The sequence below is a fragment of the Mustela nivalis genome (genome assembly GCF_964662115.1).
Source record: "Mustela nivalis genome assembly, chromosome: 6".
Lineage (NCBI taxonomy): Eukaryota > Metazoa > Chordata > Mammalia > Carnivora > Mustelidae > Mustela > Mustela nivalis.
In genome coordinates this window covers 14,810,531-14,826,381 of record NC_139025.1, presented here as the reverse complement: position 1 = coordinate 14,826,381, position 15,851 = coordinate 14,810,531, and the positions used below count along the sequence as shown (strand labels likewise).

The 15,851-nt window shown below is 56.3% G+C and overlaps 1 protein-coding gene across 2 annotated transcripts in view; it reads left to right on the top strand.

The window, feature by feature from the left end:
* The window catches only part of MIDEAS (mitotic deacetylase associated SANT domain protein), a 67,456-nt gene that overhangs the window by 16,572 nt on the left and 35,033 nt on the right, over window positions 1-15,851 (top strand). Inside the window, exon 1 of one of the 2 annotated variants that reach the window (XM_082733389.1) lies at window positions 9,164-9,762. The exons of the other annotated variant lie outside the window; for it this stretch is intronic. The gene's annotated coding sequence lies outside the window, so the exon portion shown is untranslated. Of the gene's footprint in view, window positions 1-9,163; window positions 9,763-15,851 lie in introns of those variants that run through there. 2 annotated transcript variants of the gene reach the window in all.

Sequence of the window (15,851 nt, the reverse complement as noted above, 5' to 3'; positions counted from 1 at the left end):
TGGAAGGCCTGACCTCACCGGCTGGCTAATTGTACAACTGCTGGCCTCGCAGCTCGGACTCTGCCTGGTGCAGGTGACCTCCAAGTTGCCTCAGAGCCCCAGATGATTGCTCACACCTGGTTTTGCAGGGAACCAGCCCTTTGAGTACGTGTGGCCCTGAGGCTCAGCTCTGAGCTGCCCACTTACCTCCAGGCAGAGGGAGGCAGCCTCCTATGCTCTCTTCTGCAGCTCCGGTAGGCAGCGGCGAGCAAGCATATGCTTTGCACGCTGACCTCCTGCGGCCCTGCCTAACCCAGGTAGGGCCCTAGTGAGTTAGCATCTTGGGTGTTTGCAGTATTGTACATACTTATTATAGGATTGAAACTTTGAGTTGCCCTTCATGGTTAGCCTCGAAAAGCCCCCCACATTTATCCAGTCTGTCTCTACCTGCTTAGCAGTCAGGCTCCCTCTGAACCCCCGTCTCGCCATAAGCTCTGCTCAGACTTGCAGCTGGAGGTGTGGCCTTGTGGCCGAGCAGCTGACCCTCTTCTGACCACTTTTTCCTGTCTCTGGCATCTCAGAACCTTGGGATGCCTGGTGAATAGGCTTCTCACTGTTCACCCCGTGCCGGTCCCTGCCTCCCCATGTGTGTGTAGACTTTTCTTCTTAATGGGGCACTTTCTGGACATGTGGAGTGTCTCTGCAGAGGACGCTTGATCATCCTTTCCCTGTGGCCGCTGTGGTTAGGGGCAGCAAGGGAGTCTTCCCAGTGTTGTTCGTGGAGTCCTCAGGCGTATGAGAGCTGGAGAGCCCTGGGCAGACCTTGTGCAGGCAGGTCGGACCTGCTAGAACAGACCATGGCAGCAGCGGTGCATGTGTGGAGAGATGTCGGGGCCCTGCTGGGGCCCTGGTTATCTCAAGCACCTATCTGCAGAAGCCAAATTCCAGAACTGTCAAAGGTTTGGAGTTTCTTTGTTCTGAGATCAGACTGAATTGAGGCCTTGTGGCTAGAGTTTGGCCAGGGTCAGGAATGAGTTGGAAAGCGTGTGGGCTCAGGGCTCATCTGGATACTCGGGAGGGGCACTGAGGCCAATTTCATATTTTCCGTGATGTGTTTGGAGGCAGCGGGGGAGGGGGGATATCTGTGTGCTTTCCTGGAATATTTCTAGATGGCCGCGGTCCCACCCCACCCCGGACAGCGACCTCCGGCCTGCTCTCATGGGATCATTGCTGGTGGTGTGCAGCACAGTCTAAGTAACAAGCTGTCTTCTGAGCCCAGGACCCAGCAGTCACTGCTCGTCTCAGTTCCCTAATTTAGAGACCACGTGCGTGCCCCAGGGCTGTCAGCAGCTAGATTTCTTGAAGCTTGAAACACATTTCCATAGAAACAATGCTATAAATGGTGGTTGGGTTCCTAGGCTAGCCCACAGAGAGCCCTGGTGTCACCTCTGAAGTTGCTGAAATAAGGTATTAGTAAAATTGAGAGCGAAAATGCAGCAGCGAGATCCAGCACCCAGGACGTTAGAGGTTAAATGGTGTGGGTTGATTTGTGTAACTCTTTCTTTAGCGGGAGGTATCTTCCTGAGCCCTCCTGCTAAGGGAAGCTCTGGGGCCATCCTCCTGCCCTAAGTCCTGTCTCTCTTGGCTCCCATTCCTTCTTGCTCCCTCCTCAGGCCAGGAGTTGGAGCTCCCAGGCTTCCTGGGAGCTGGGCGGGGTATCTTTAGGGTCAGGAAATCGTACTCAATGGCCCGGACATTTTTATCATCATCGTCATTGTTATTTAAACCATTTCCAGTTAGAGTAAACATTACACCTTAGCAATTTGTACTGTCAGGATTCTCTTCTGATTGCTGCTCAGGCTCCTGTGGATGTTTTAACCTCGTTTGTAAGTCCTTGTAAGTCCGCCTGCCCTGTTCCTTCGTGCTGATTTTGTCACAGAGCAAGGTCAAATGGTTTCATCAGATTGTTTCCACGTGCCGATCCCTTTCAGGTTTCATTCTGAATGGATTTCAATTTGGGGGGGTTGGTCTATATATAGGTGCCATGAGTATCGTTTGTAAAAACTCCTTTGGGGGAGGGTATTTGAGATTATTTTCATGGAAACTGGTCTCCCAATCGTAACTACCTGGTCAAAGTCGTCAACTCTAGAAAGGTCTGAATGGTTTAGAGTGGCACAGCAGTGTTGGGGTGGCTGTCTCCGGATGGCCCTGCCATCAGCAGCCTTCTGGTTTAATTTATTTACTTATTTGCACGCGGACTTGAGGCTATAATGGGTCCTTAATGGGGTTCTAATTTGCATATCTTAGATTGCTGCTGAGACTGTACATTCTTCGTCCTGATGATTTACTGTTTGTGTTTCCTCATGTGTCAAACTGTGTTTGTCCTCGGTGTCTGCAGAACCTCCCCACTTCCATCTGTCTCCTTAAACTACTCTCCTGTGGAGAGAAGAGGGACGAGGGACTCACGGTCCTGCCTGCCTCCCTCCTGGAGGGGGGTGGGGGCCCCCCCTTGGCCTGGGCTAACCAGACTCCACACCTGCCTGGCTCAGCCCCTCACTGGCTAGGACTGGTGCTCTGGGTGTGGAGGGGGGGAAGGGAGGGAGAGGGACAGACCCTGGGGGCCCAGTGATGGACGTCAGAGGGGAGGTAGGGAGGTCAGGAGGGGCTTACCTGAGTGGTGCCAGTATAGGCTCCTGAAGTGACCTCCTTGTAGGGCTACAGGGGAGGTTCTGGGAGGAGCTACATAGGATGTCAGGGCTGGAGAGGGCATTGGGGTTCATCTGATCTAAGGGTCACCCACTCCAAGGTCCCATCCCCATCTCCCAACAGCACAGGTGAGATGATAAGTGATCAAGGAAGCAGTGGAAAATTGGGGTGTGGGCGTCCCACCACAGGGCTGCTCCTGTGGTGCTGCTGGTCTCCCCTAGTGCTGCTCCCCTCAGGTAGCTACTCTTCCCCACCTCTGACAGGGAAGGTGGCCAGTGTTCCAATTTTTTTCATGACAAACCAGAAATCCTGATTTTTATTTTTCTAATTTTAAAAAAGATTTGTTTATTTATTTGAGAGGAGAGAGAGCAGGGGGAGGGGCAGAGGGAGGGAGAGTCCCAAGTGGACTCCGCACTGAGAACAGAGCCTGACACGGGGTTCAATCTCACAACCCCGAGATCATGACCCCGAGATCACAACCTGCACCCGAAACCAAGAGCCAGGTGCTTAATCAACTGCGCCACCCTGGTACAGTTGTATTTTATGTTCAACTAAGAAAGAGAAAATGCTGTTGATTAAACCATGGCATGCTCTGTTGATTGTGGGGTGCATCCTGATTTCAGAGAGGTTAAACGTGCATTTGGAATGGGAGAAATAGTTATGAAAACAGTGATAATAATAATAATGCTACATGTGATTGCTTACCTCAGATTTTCTCATGTGTTACTTGTGCATTTATCAGCAAGAATTTCCTGGGCACCCACTCTGTGTGGGCGCCAGGGATACAAGGTGACTGGCATCTAGACTGATCTCTCTAATCCTAGTAAGGAGGAAGCTCAGTTAGTTTAGGAGCAGGGACAGAGGCAGTGAGGGGTGCTTGGGATTGACTTAGGAAGTGCTCTCCGGGGAAAGGGATGAAGGAAGAAGGCTCGAGCTGGGGAGGACCTACTGTGGAAGAAGGAAAGAAGGCCCTACTGCAGCTGGAGCTGGCTAGCTTCAGCTAGACCCCACGGGGATCTCAGGGGTGTGAGTTGAACCATCACAGCATGGGTTCCACCTTGAGATGAGGGGGCTGAACTTTCTGACCCAGCCCCTTGCCCCACCCCCTATTCAATCATTGGCTCTAGTGCACTCGATCAGCAAAGGCTCCCTTTGAAAAGAGGGCAGCTTTGATCTCTTCTTAGTGACTAACACAGTGGTTGGGGGATGGTGCCCCAGTCTGAACGGAAGGAGGTCCAGGAGGGCTCCAGGGGTATAAACTCCAGTGGGCTTCCTCTGTTTGGAGAGGTCAAGGAAGGCTTCCTGGGGGAGTTGCCATTGAGCTCAAGTCTGATGGGAGACTGGGGGTGTGGGGTTTACCCTGTGGATGAAGGTGGGGGAGGAGGAGCCTGTGTGAGCAAGCAGGTCTCTTGAGGAACTTCAGCTTGTTTGGTTGTGTGGCCTTGGGGCTGGGGCGTAGGACAGAGCTGGTCATGTCCAAAGTGTCCACACCTAACAGTTCGGCTAATGGGCTCAGCCTTATGTGGAAGAATGCTGGGAACTCCTGAAAAGGGATGTGACCGCTCTGATGGCAGTGAGGATGGTAAGTGTGCAAGACGAGACGCAAGGGGGATGAATCAGGAGATGACAAAAAATGGTAACCAACACTTCCGAAAGACTTCACGGGTGCCATATGCTGTGAAGATCTTGTCTCCATTTTGCAGATGAGAAAACCAAGCGGTTAAATAACTTGCTCAAGGTCATCAAGCTAGTGTGTAGTGTGAGCCAAGATTTGGACTTAACGTCTCAGCTTTGGCTCTTAACCTGTGTACTCCCGTGAACACAAATAAGGGGTTCTAGTTCATAACCTATCAGTGTTTGTTTTCATTTAAGGATAATTTTTTTTTAAAGATTTTATTTATTTATTTGAAAGACAGAGATCACTAGTAGGCAGAGAGGGAGGGGAGAGCAGGCTCCCCACCGAGCAGAGAACCGGAAGCGGGGCTCAATCCCAGGACCCTGGGATCATGACCTGAGCTGAAGGTAGAGACTTTAACCTACTGAACCACCCAGGCACCCCTAAGAATAATGTTTTACTTATTTATTTATTTATTTATTTATTTATTTGCTTTTAAAGATTGTATTTATTTGAAAGACAGATCTCAAGTAGGCAGAGAGGCATGCAGAGACAGAGGAAGGGAAGCAGGCTCCCCGCTGATCAGAGAGCCCGATGCCATGCGGGGCTGGATCCCAGCACCCTGGGACCATGACCTGAGCCAAAGACAGAGGCTTTAACCCACTGAGCCACCCAAGCGCCCCAAGAATAATGTTTTGAAGCATGCCCCACTGCACACACTCGATCTTGTGGGAGTTCCTCCTGGCCCATGGCCACAAGGTAGGGAAGCTGAGCTCCAACAAACAGCCAGTGACTGGAGTCTGTCTGGGGCTGGTTCTGCAGGGGGCATGGAACTGTGCTGAAAGGAGGCCTTTGGGAAGCTGGCAGCCTTGGCTCTGTGAAGAAAGGGTGCTTCTGTCCCCGTGGCCCTGCTGGCCGGCCCTCCCTGGCAGCCACACCTGTTTTGTTCTTCCCCCTACACTCAGCCAGACATTGCTCCCAGAGTGACAGCAGCAACTGGGGACATCTGCAGAAGCTCCCTCTCAGGCCTGACAAAGGCACTAAGAACGTCGTCCGGAGCCTGCAAGAGAAGGGAGGTGGAGGCGAGGGTAGGTGGGGGAAAGGATGCGGACAGCTGGGGCCTGGTGTGGCAGACATGGCCCTGCCCCAGAACAGGTGAAGTAAATGTGAACGGAGCTTTCATGGGTAGAAGAGAAAACAGTGCAGGGACTTCTTAGCACACTATGGCTTCACTTACCGGCTGGGGTGGTTTTGAGCTCCCTGTCCTCTCAGAAAGGACATGACAAAAAGTGGTGAGGAGAAGGCACGGCTGGTGGGTGGCACTGGGGAGGAAGTGTAGGGAAAGGACATGAAAAGAGACTGGGACTGGGGCCTTAGAAGGACACCCAGATGTCGGGGTTGAAAAGAATCTGGGACGAGCCCAGCAGAGGGTCACCCTGAGGCTCATGGGGGATGGACCCAGAGGTCTTCAGGGGAAAAAATATCTTACCTGGGCTAGGTTGAAAGGAAGAAGCTAGTTTTAGCAGAAGGGGATGTAGGCTAAAACAGTAAAAAGAGGAACAGTTGTAATCCCTTAAATGTACCTAGCAAGATACCGTCATAAAGCAGTGTTTTGCCCTTGGAATTCTCCAGGCCCCTAGAAGGTGTGTGTTCTCTCAAGGTCCATGGAACAAATTCAGTACATCTGCTACGGGCCCCAAAAGCGAGGCTCAGCGGTGTCCACTTCCCTGACAGCACACAGGGCGTTAGCGATAGGCAGGACCAAGACTCTGTCCTGGTGACTGTTTTTTCCAAAACCTCTCTTTTCTTCTGTTGAAACCGTAGGTAAATGAGGTCTTAGAGGCGGAACCTTTATTCTGCCAAGGAAAGGACAATAGGGACACAAGGAACCCAGCATCGTTGATTTGTGATTTCCCCTACAGTATTTGTTCCTTGATTCCCCAGGCTCCAGTACAGGTCGCTTCCCTTATTCGGTGAAGCACACCATCTGTGCCGGCCTCCATGGAAAGATCCTGACAGAGAAGGGACAATGGAAAAAGGGCAGGAATGCAGGCCTGGGGCTTGGTGGGGTTGGAGGCAGGGAGAAAACCCCTGTTTAAATAGTAACTGATGGCAGCAGTTACTTAATAGAGGTGGGTGGCTGGGTAGGGAGGACCTAGCTTCCGTGGAAGCTTTTTTTCCTAATAACACCTTTATTGGAATGTAATTCAATACCACAGAATTCACCCTCAGTAGCTTTTTAATGGTCTCGGGTTGTCCCAGAAGTGGACACTGCTGATGGTCACTCGGGGCCAAGTCCAGAGAGCTGGTACAGTCCCAGGAAGCCTCTTTAAGGCCATTTTCTGCCCTCATCAGGACACAGAGTTTGGAAGCCTGTCAAGGGTACTTTGCCTCCTGGAGTGTCTCTCAGCAGACACACTCCCTGGGCACTGGAGCTCTGTGCTCCTCTCTTCCCTGCAGTTTGTAAAGGTCGAGAAAAGCTTGCTCTGTGGGAAGGTCCCTGGAACACCTTTTTTTCCCCCTCTCCAAAGGGCACCCTTGTTGGCTGCCCCAGAGACTAGAGCTTCTAAAACCAAAACTTTCACTTCACATGTCAGTGATTCTGCACTGTCATATCTGCAGCAAAACTGACCTCCAGGGCTTTCTCGGAAGAGCTGCAGCTGTCTCTACACATCCTTGTCTGCCTGCCTGTGGGAGGCGCGCTTCTCCTGGGGAGGGGGCATCGGTCGCCATCTTGAGCCCTCCTCCCTTTGACGCACACATGCCCCTCTCCTTCCTCTCTTCTTTCTGAAATGGACTGAGTCTGGAAGTTGAGTTGGGGTGAAGGGATGTGCTGTTGCAAGATGAGCGGGACTACTCCGGGTCAATGACTTCTGTTTCCCACACACCCCCTGCCACCTTCCCCTGCTCCTCATGCTGCTCCCTGGGCCGGGCCCAGCTACCCAACATGGGACAGGAGGAAGTCCTGGCCCGACGAGGCTGCGTGAGGAGTGCCCTCTGGAGTGGCTCCCATTCGTTTCCTGGAGGTTGGGCCCTGGCTCCACGGTGGCAAGTTCTTCCAGGAATGTGCTTCCCAGCTGGGTTTTCTGGTTGGTTGGGAACATCCCTGGGCTGGTCTGCCCTGGCTCTCAGGGGCTTGCTCCGGGGCTGGCTTGAGGCCAGATTTCAGGGTTAGGCCCGGTGGTGGGGGTGGGGAGGACAGGTTGGCCAGAGGCCTGCAGAGGAAACCTGGCAGCAGCAGGCACTGGACACCAAGTGGCTTTGCTTTTGCTTCCCTCACTTGGATGAGGTGTCAGTGGGAATGAAGAAATCAGACAAATGGAAAAAAACGAAAAGGCTTTATACACCGAACCTCTGCCTAGGAGTCCTGAGAATCTAGCCTCTTCTTGGGGGACCGGGCCTGCATGCCTCAGCACCCCAGTCCCCCAGCTGCCTTCCTCTGGGGGAGCTGGGAAGAGGAACAGAGAAGTGACAGATGATTGACTTGTCCTGTGATCTTGCGCAAGTCCCTTAACCTATCTGAACCTCTGTGTGCTCGTCCATAAAACCAGGGGGATAAAACTCACACATACATAGGGTTGTTAAGTAGGCTCTGTGTGGGGACATGCTTTAAGAATTGCCAGAAACAATACTGTCATAGGAGATGCTAAATCCCAGAGCCTGGGCTTTTCTTTGTTGAAGGTGGTTTCCCTGGCTTCTCCATGCACTTTTTACAATCACGGAATCCTGGATTTTAAACCGGAATGGAGTTTTAAGAGGTCCTCTGGTCCAGTGCCCTGGCATAATGATGGCTGTTTTGAAGAGGAGACTGTTTTAGGTTGTCCTTCTTTTGCCGTATGTGTTCTATTCTGGTGCAGTAAGCCCTTTTCCTCCTGGGTGAGGTGTGAGCTCCAGGGGCGCACAGGTGCTCCCGCCGGCAGAGGCATGGAACAGGACTAGATGGTGGTGCTCCTCCTCGGGAGCAAGGCTGGGTCTGTGTCATCTCGTCCCCAGTGGCAACCCTGCAGGCTCGGAGGGTCTGTGAGGATCCCATTCCACTGCCTCTCCCCAGCTCCCTGAGAAAGCAAGAGATGCACTTGCTTCTCCGGACTGGGCCCAGGGGAAGGCCGCCGCCGCCAGGACACAGTGTTTTCTTCCTTCAAAGGCAAACCTCCTTCTGACCCATCTCTTTGGGAAAAACAAAAACCAAAACAAATGGAAAGAACCTCCCCTGGACTTTCTCTTGGCCCTGGAGCTTCACCGAATGTGGGTGCCAACGAGAACCTCCGGGAGCAGAAATGTTCCCCATCTTCCTGGCAGCCAGGCCAGAAGGCACGGGGTTTGGGGTGGGGGAGGGAGGTTAGGAGGGAACGGAGGGGAAATTTGGGCCTGCAGTGAAAAGCTGCCCCGACTCTGCCCTTAGTGGCTAGAATTAAACCCAGGAGCTTTTCATCACCTCAGTAACTGGTCTTTTATGGGGGCTGGGACGTTTCTCAATAACCTTTACACCACTAGGATGCCAAAAGTGAAACTTGGGGAAACTTAATGAAGTGCCTTAGAGAGGATTGTGTATGATTTACCGGATCCAAAACCAGAGTGCTCTTTGTGGAAAGAAAGCGACTTGTGTCCTCCCCAACATCACATACACACTTTCCTGGCAGGACCGATGGGTTTCCAAGCATTTCGTCACCGTCTCCTTCTGACCTTGGTGTGAAAGGAACGGGCCGCGTGGCCTGTTGGTTCCAGCAAAGCCATCGGGGGCGCCGGCCAGGGCTGAGGGAGGAGGGCGACCCGCTCGGCAGTGGAGGTGAGGTCGGCTGGAAATCCCCAGCCCGGCCAGCCGCCCGAGGTTTAAAGACGCCTTCTCCGGCCTTATTTGGTCGCAGGAAGTGGGCGGCGCCAGGCCTGCTGGCGGTGCGGCCGACCCGAGACAGTTGTGCTGATGGAGTGGTGGAGCTGGTTCCTGCTCGCCGCGGTGCCGCGCGCGCCGGCCGGCCGCTGGGCGCTCCGCGCTCCCAGCCCGGAGTTGTGCAATCCTTTGTAGCACGCCAGAGTCCTCCTCCTGCGCTGTTGCCTCTCACCCTCTCTCTCTCTCTCTCTTTTTTTTTTTTTTTCAAGCTGTGAGCTCAACCGATGAGTCAGAGCAGTGCAATCCTGACACTGCATCGCAGGACTGGGGGTGACACGGAGGGAGGGAGAACGATCGCGAGGCAGACACCGCGGGCGCGGGGTGCGCCGAGGCTCCTGCGCCGCAAGCGTGGGGTGACAGCCCGCGCGTCCCGCCCGGGCCCCGCCAGCAAACTTCCCAGCCTTGGGAGGCGCGGGCTGGCGGAAGCCCTGCGAGCGCGGCGGGGAGGCGGAGGCGCCTGTTTGTTTTTAAAATCCGGGAGTGCGTGCAGGCGGCTGGAACCTGGGAGGCGACCGAAGGCGGCGGCCCGCGGCGGAAGGGGGACGGCCGATGCTGGAGCTCGGGCAGGAGCGGGGTAAGTGGGGTGCCCGGCTGGCTGCCGAGGCCTGCACGCGGCGAGGCGCAGCCCGCCCTGGCGGCGGCGGCGGCCCAGCGACCCGGGGCTGCGCGCAGGCGGTGGCGGCCGGGCGCGCGGGCTGCAGCTGTGCAGGCGCGGCCGGGAGCGGGGGCGCGGGGCTGCGGGGGGTGCGGCGCGTCAACTTCTGCGGCCTGGGCCGCCGGGGCGGGGTGTGCGTGTGTACGTGCGTTCGCCGCCCCGCAGCCCGCGCCTCCGCGGCCCGCACCTCCAGCCCGCCGCTGCGTGTGCCCCGCCAGCCCGCGGTGTTTGTGCAGCTACGCAGCTCGCGCGCGGCCCCCGCCCACCCGGGCGCGGCCCCGGCAGGAAAACCCTTCGGAGCCGCCTGGCCCGCCGGGGCGGCGGCGGCGGCGAGTCGGGAATCCGGCTCTTTCTCCGCGGAAGAGAAACGTGGTGTCCGCGGGGACCGGCTTGCGGGACCGAGCCCAGGCCCCGGAGGAGTCGGGAGGGGCTCGCGCGAGCTGCGGGAACTTGGCGCGGGAGCCCCTGACCCGGGTCCTGCCAGCGTGCACGGCAAAGTGGACGTGGAAACCGTGCCCGAGCCGGGAGTGTGGGGGACAGACGTGCAGGGGCGGCAGGGAGCTGGGACAAGAGCGGCAGAGGCCTAAGGGGAGCGCTTCGCGCGGGCCGGCCGGCCTCACCCCGCGCTCCCCGGCGCTGCTGGCGCACCTCAGACCTGTCATCCTTCTCGGCCGCCCCCGCACGCCCGCGCCTCTGCGGCCTGCTAGCTCTCCGCGCGCCTCGCCGCGTGCTGTGTTTGTGGGTGCCCGTCCGGAACTCGGGGGCCCGGGTTTTGTCTGGACCCTGCACATGGCCGGCGTGGTGGAGGTAGTCCTACCCTCCCCGGCCACGCTGACGGGAGCGGGAGCGTGTGCACCAGTTGCCCCCCTGCAGGGCCCCCACCCAAGCCTCTGGCTAAGGCCTGGTGCCGCCCTGCCATGTTCAAGCCTCAGCCCCGAAGAAGGCAAGACCTGGAGGAAGTACCTGCGTCCGGCCAAAGTGGAGGCCACTGGGTACTCCGGCCCAGCCTCCTGAGCAAGCTGCTGGAGAGATGAAAGGGGAAGTTACGCGCCCCACTTAAAACTTTGTTGGTAACAACTTTGTTGGCTACTTCCTGCTTCCACCGTCCCACATCGGAGCCGTGTGCCCGCCTGCGGAGCCCGGCCAGTGGGTTGGGAGGAGAGTGGCTGACTGTGGAGGCCGCTGTGGCACGTGTGTGTAGGGGATCCCTGTTGGCAGTTGTGGCTGGGGGGGAGGGGAGGTCCGGCTTGCTCCAGCAGGGGGAGCCTAGCCTGTGGAGGTCTGGAGGGCTGGCCTCTCCTTGTCCCTGCAGCTTCAGGACGGAGACTGGAGGCCTGATGAAGGTGGAGGGACAGCAGCTCTGAGGAGAAGCCAGTCCTCCCCCGTGGAGCCCCGGGGGGAGGAGGGAGAACCACCTGTCCTGCTCTAGAGCCCCCCAGAGATGGTGTGGCACATACCGGAGAAATAGAGAAATGCATCCTTTCCATAGGCGATTGGATGGCTTCGGGACAGGGGGAAAGGAGAAACCTTCCTAGGTTGAGAATTTATGGGTCCTTTTTTTCCTCCTGCTCTGGACAGTGAATAAGAGGGGTGTAAACATTCAATTACTGTGATAAACCATCTCATTGCATGGTCCTGGCCTAGTCTCCATTCTAATCGTATTGGCCTCTGGCTGGTTACTCTGATCTCTGTAAAGCCTAGGGGACAAGGGGGTGAAGAACCTGGAGGGTGTTCCCCCTCCCCGCACCACCATACAGCTTGCTCTGGGACAGTCTGCCCACTGCCTGCTGTGACTTTTCCAAGTGCCAGGCCGAACTCTCCCCTTACCTTAGGAAAGGATGTCCTGGAACGCCCATGAGGATGAGAGTTCAATTTTTAAATACGGGATTTAAAAGTAACCCAATTGTTTAGCCCTGTGGGCTGCTACTTTTAATAAATGGAGGGAGAATAAGGCAGTATGCAGCTACAGATTCAGTTAGGGGCCGCCCCGTGCCTGCAGAACCCAGGGAAGGGCTGCCCTGTGGAGCCAGGAGAAGAGAGGAGTGGGGGAGGGGGTGGCGGGGGGCGGCAGGCACCTGGGGCAGAATGTCTTAGAAGGGGAACGGGCCAGTCTGGGAATCTGGCCTTGAGGGCCCCCTCCTGCCGCTGGGTCTCCCAGAAGGAAGCCTTGCTCGCAGAGGAGTGGGGATGACCACAAGCAGCTGGAAGAATCCTGCGGATCGTTTTAGGCCTGTTTCAAATGGTACTTCTTTGGCGACGCCTCAGCCTTCTTCCGAACACTCATTTCCGCCTTATGTAGTCATTTGTGTATATACCGTACTCTGGTGCTCAAAACATAAACTCAGAGGAGTCTCCCAACCTCCGTCGCATAGTTGCAGTGAGGAGTCTATACGTGAAAGGCCAAAAGTACGTCTCAGCATCACCCTCACCTCTGCCCTAGTATTTGTCCCGTGTTGTTCTCACAATGCCTGGCTTCTGGTAGGCATTTAGTACATGTTAGCTGAACAAATGGATGAAAGATCTCGCAGAAAAATGTGGACTTGCATAGGGCGGGCCCCGTGAGTCTGGCCGCTGCTGGGATTCATACCGCACCTTTGGTTTCAGGAGGGGTCACTCCACGAGTGAGGCTGGTGCTGGTGAGCCCAGTTCCTTGGCCCCACACTACAGCTGGCCTTCCGGATTGCTGGAGAATGTGTCTGGTCGTTCTGACCCCAGCGGGACCTCGGGGTAAAAGTGGGAAGCCTCCTGCCTGGGAATCTGCTAACCTGGGCATTTCCTTTGCCTGGGCCAAACTGGCGTCCTTTGTGTGCATGCGCGTGTGTATCGGTACAGAAGCAGCCCGGGTGGGGAGGGGGGCGGCGGCTCCGTTCTTCCCTGACTCACCAGCGGCTGCAGGAAATGCAGCTAGGGGTTGCATTCCGTTGGAGAGGTTGCTGCTGCGCCATGGAGCCGTGACGCTATGGGGCTGAACTTGCACACCAAGGCTGGAGCTAGGCGGAGTGTGCCGAAATCCCCAGGTCTTACTTAAGGGATCTTTCATTTGCATTCGAGGCAGCATTCAGGATACCCTGAGACTGTGAGCTCATTTTATGAATCAGAGAAGCATTACAGCATAAATTTGGTGTTGGAAACCGCTGCTTTGAATCCAGATTGCCCCTCTCTCCACCCCAGCACGTGCACGCTTACGGGGTCTCTCACAGCCACACACTTGGGAGTGCTAACAGTTGGGGGGGGGCATCAGGTCAAATTCCAGAGCCATCAGGAAAAGCTTGTCCACACCCACTTCCGCCCCCACACTTGGGACGCCATTCCTGTATGGTGTGTGGACAGTAACTGGGGCGGTGACTACGAAGGAAGCCCAGTAGGTGCACGGGAACAAGGACTGGGCAGACCCTGGGGTTCCCACTCCAGCTTCTCTACTTCCTGTGTGGCTTTGGGCCTTGCTAAACTTGCTGAGCCTCAGTTTCCTTACCTGTAAAATGGGGATGATCCTAGTACTTTGTAGGATTGCTGGGCAGGTGAAACAAGATCTTGCATGCGGAGGGGTGCATAGTAGGTACTCAACAGATGGGGACTGTCATTTCCCTGGTCCCTCCCAAGTCCAGCCATTTGCCTTTTACTCTTCCCAGGGAAGAGGAAATGAAGCGTGTCCGGCTTGTGGTGGGAGGGCCCTCCTGCAGGGCATTGGGGCATGTGTGAATGAAGCTCCTTTTCTAAGTCCCCAGGCCCAGGGTACAGCTGTGTGATCCTCTCACCTAGACAGGCCCAAATCCTGGTGCCTCTGCGCTTTTGCAAGGGATTCTGTCCCTGCAGCCCAAAGTTAAGGGCTCAACTTCCCAGAGATCAGATTGTGCTCTCGGGAACCTACCCGCCCAGGCCTCAGGCTGAACTGCTCACGTGGGTGGGAGGAAGGCTGCTTTCTCAGCCACGGAAAAAGTCCCCTTGTCTTTGCCTCACCTGAAGCCTCCCAGTGTGACCTCAGTGGAGGTTTGGGTGGAGCTGAGGGTGGGAGTTGCCCTCTAGAGAGCTCTTGGGCTCTTTGACCAGTTGAAGTACTCTTTCACTGATTGAAATAGCAGGGGAGGGGGAGACACCGAGGTATTATATAAGAAGAAAGTTGCCACATGTCAGAAAAGAGGTGGGTTTTTGCTGGGGTAGGGGTGGTGGGTCTCCCTGAGGGACACAATTACGGGCTGTGGTTTGCTGGGTTGGTAGGGAGGAGGGGGGCGGGAGCCTGAGGCTTCCCGGGCAGCCCTTCCTGCTCTTGCTCTTTGTGGAACAGAGCCCAGTGCCGTGGCCAGCTGGGGAAGGTGCTCCCTGTTCTCTCTGCCTTTCTCTCCAGCCGCAGGGAGCTTGTGGGTTTTTTTTTTTCCAGGCAGTGCTTCTTCCTCCAGGAGTCTCAGGAAGGGGGGGAGGGGAACAGCCAGGGCAAGATTTGACCAGGCCAGAGCTTGAAGTGGGGAACGTCTGCCTGGCTTGCAGCCAGAAGGGGGTTCCCTGTGAGGCTGCCCAACTTCTCTGGGGAAATGGGGTCCAGAGAGGAAGGAAAACGGTGAGGGATTTCAGTTCCCAGCTTTTTCCAGCAGTTGGACAGACAGAGGCCCAGTCCAGCCTGCTGTTGGCAGAATGTGCCAGGTCCTTATGGGGGAGGGCCCCAGAGCTCAAAAGGGGCTCAGAAAAGCTTAAGTGATAACTGGCAGCTCTTGAGAGTGCTCCTAGGCTGGCTTCCCCCCCCTCTTCCTTCTCTCCTATCTCCACCGCTGCTGCCTCTTCCTCCTTTTCCTGGTCCTGCCCCTCCCCCTCCCAGCCTCCTGGCAGCTCCTGGGGAATGTACCTGACTGCTGCCAGGAGTCTCCTTCCCACGTGACCTTGCTGGGTCTGACCTCCCCAGCGGGCCTGGGTCACGATCCTGGGCTCCCCTGCTCCCAGGAGTCATCCCAGAGCTGGAAGACACTCTGGGACATCGAATCCCACTCCTTTGTTTTCAGATGGGGAAGTGCAGAGACAGTGAGTGCCTTGAGATTCCCCTCCGTGTCCACTGTCACCTGAGGCCATTGGAAAGAGGAGCTGCTCCAGCGTCCTGCTCCTGGTTCCTGCCCCTCCTGGTTTGGAAGGTGGGAGGGGCTGCCCAGAGGAGTTGTCTCCAGCTCCTGGGCGTGGCTCAGTCCCCAGCTGGCTCCCTAGTTATTTATTTGTCTGTGTGTGTGTGCGTGCCTGCGTGTGTTTCTGCGTGTGTGTGTGTGAGAGACTTTTTGTGGTTGGGAGACTGGATCTGAGTGAAAGCAGAAGTACCCATGTTATGTCAGCTATGTGACAGGCAGATGGGACCTCATAGGGACAGTCAGGAGAGGAAGAAAGGGGGCCAAGGCCTCCCCTGTGCAGTGGCCGCTGTGCTCTTTGTGTTCCTGCCTCAGTGCTCGCACGCTGAAGCATAAACACCCCTTCCATGTTGCTAGCAGCTGCCTTTCCTTGCTGGCTTTGGGCGGAAGAGGTGCCAAAAATAACCGGCAGGCACTTGGACTTGTAGGACATTGACTGTGGTCGCCCCGGGGGCAGGCTTACTGGCTGGCTGCAGGCCGGGTGCCTTTGGCATCCCTGCTCATACTTGCTCTGGCCACCCCCCTCCCCAGCTTCCCTCCGGTGATGGTACTTTGCCTCTTACTGCTTTTCTTCGAATGAGCCCAGCGGGGTGTGGAGGCTCCGTGCTGGGCCTGGAAGCTCTGCCCAGTATCTTCCAGGGACTCTTGTCTCACCATGTCCCTACAGGCCCTGCTGGCACAGCGGAGCCCAGGAGGGGCCTGTGCTGGGTGTGCCCCTCCTGGGTCCCTAGGGCAGATGCCCTGCGTGCCTGCAGAGCCCGACACGAATGTTGGGACCGCTCAGCTCCTTGTCTGCTCAGGCGAGCTGGCCGTCTGCTCAGGCAGCCGCGGGACGAGAGCATCAGACTAGTCAGGTCCTCCCAGGGTGTTGAAGACTGATAACGATGCCGCTCCTGCCCAGCAGAGGGG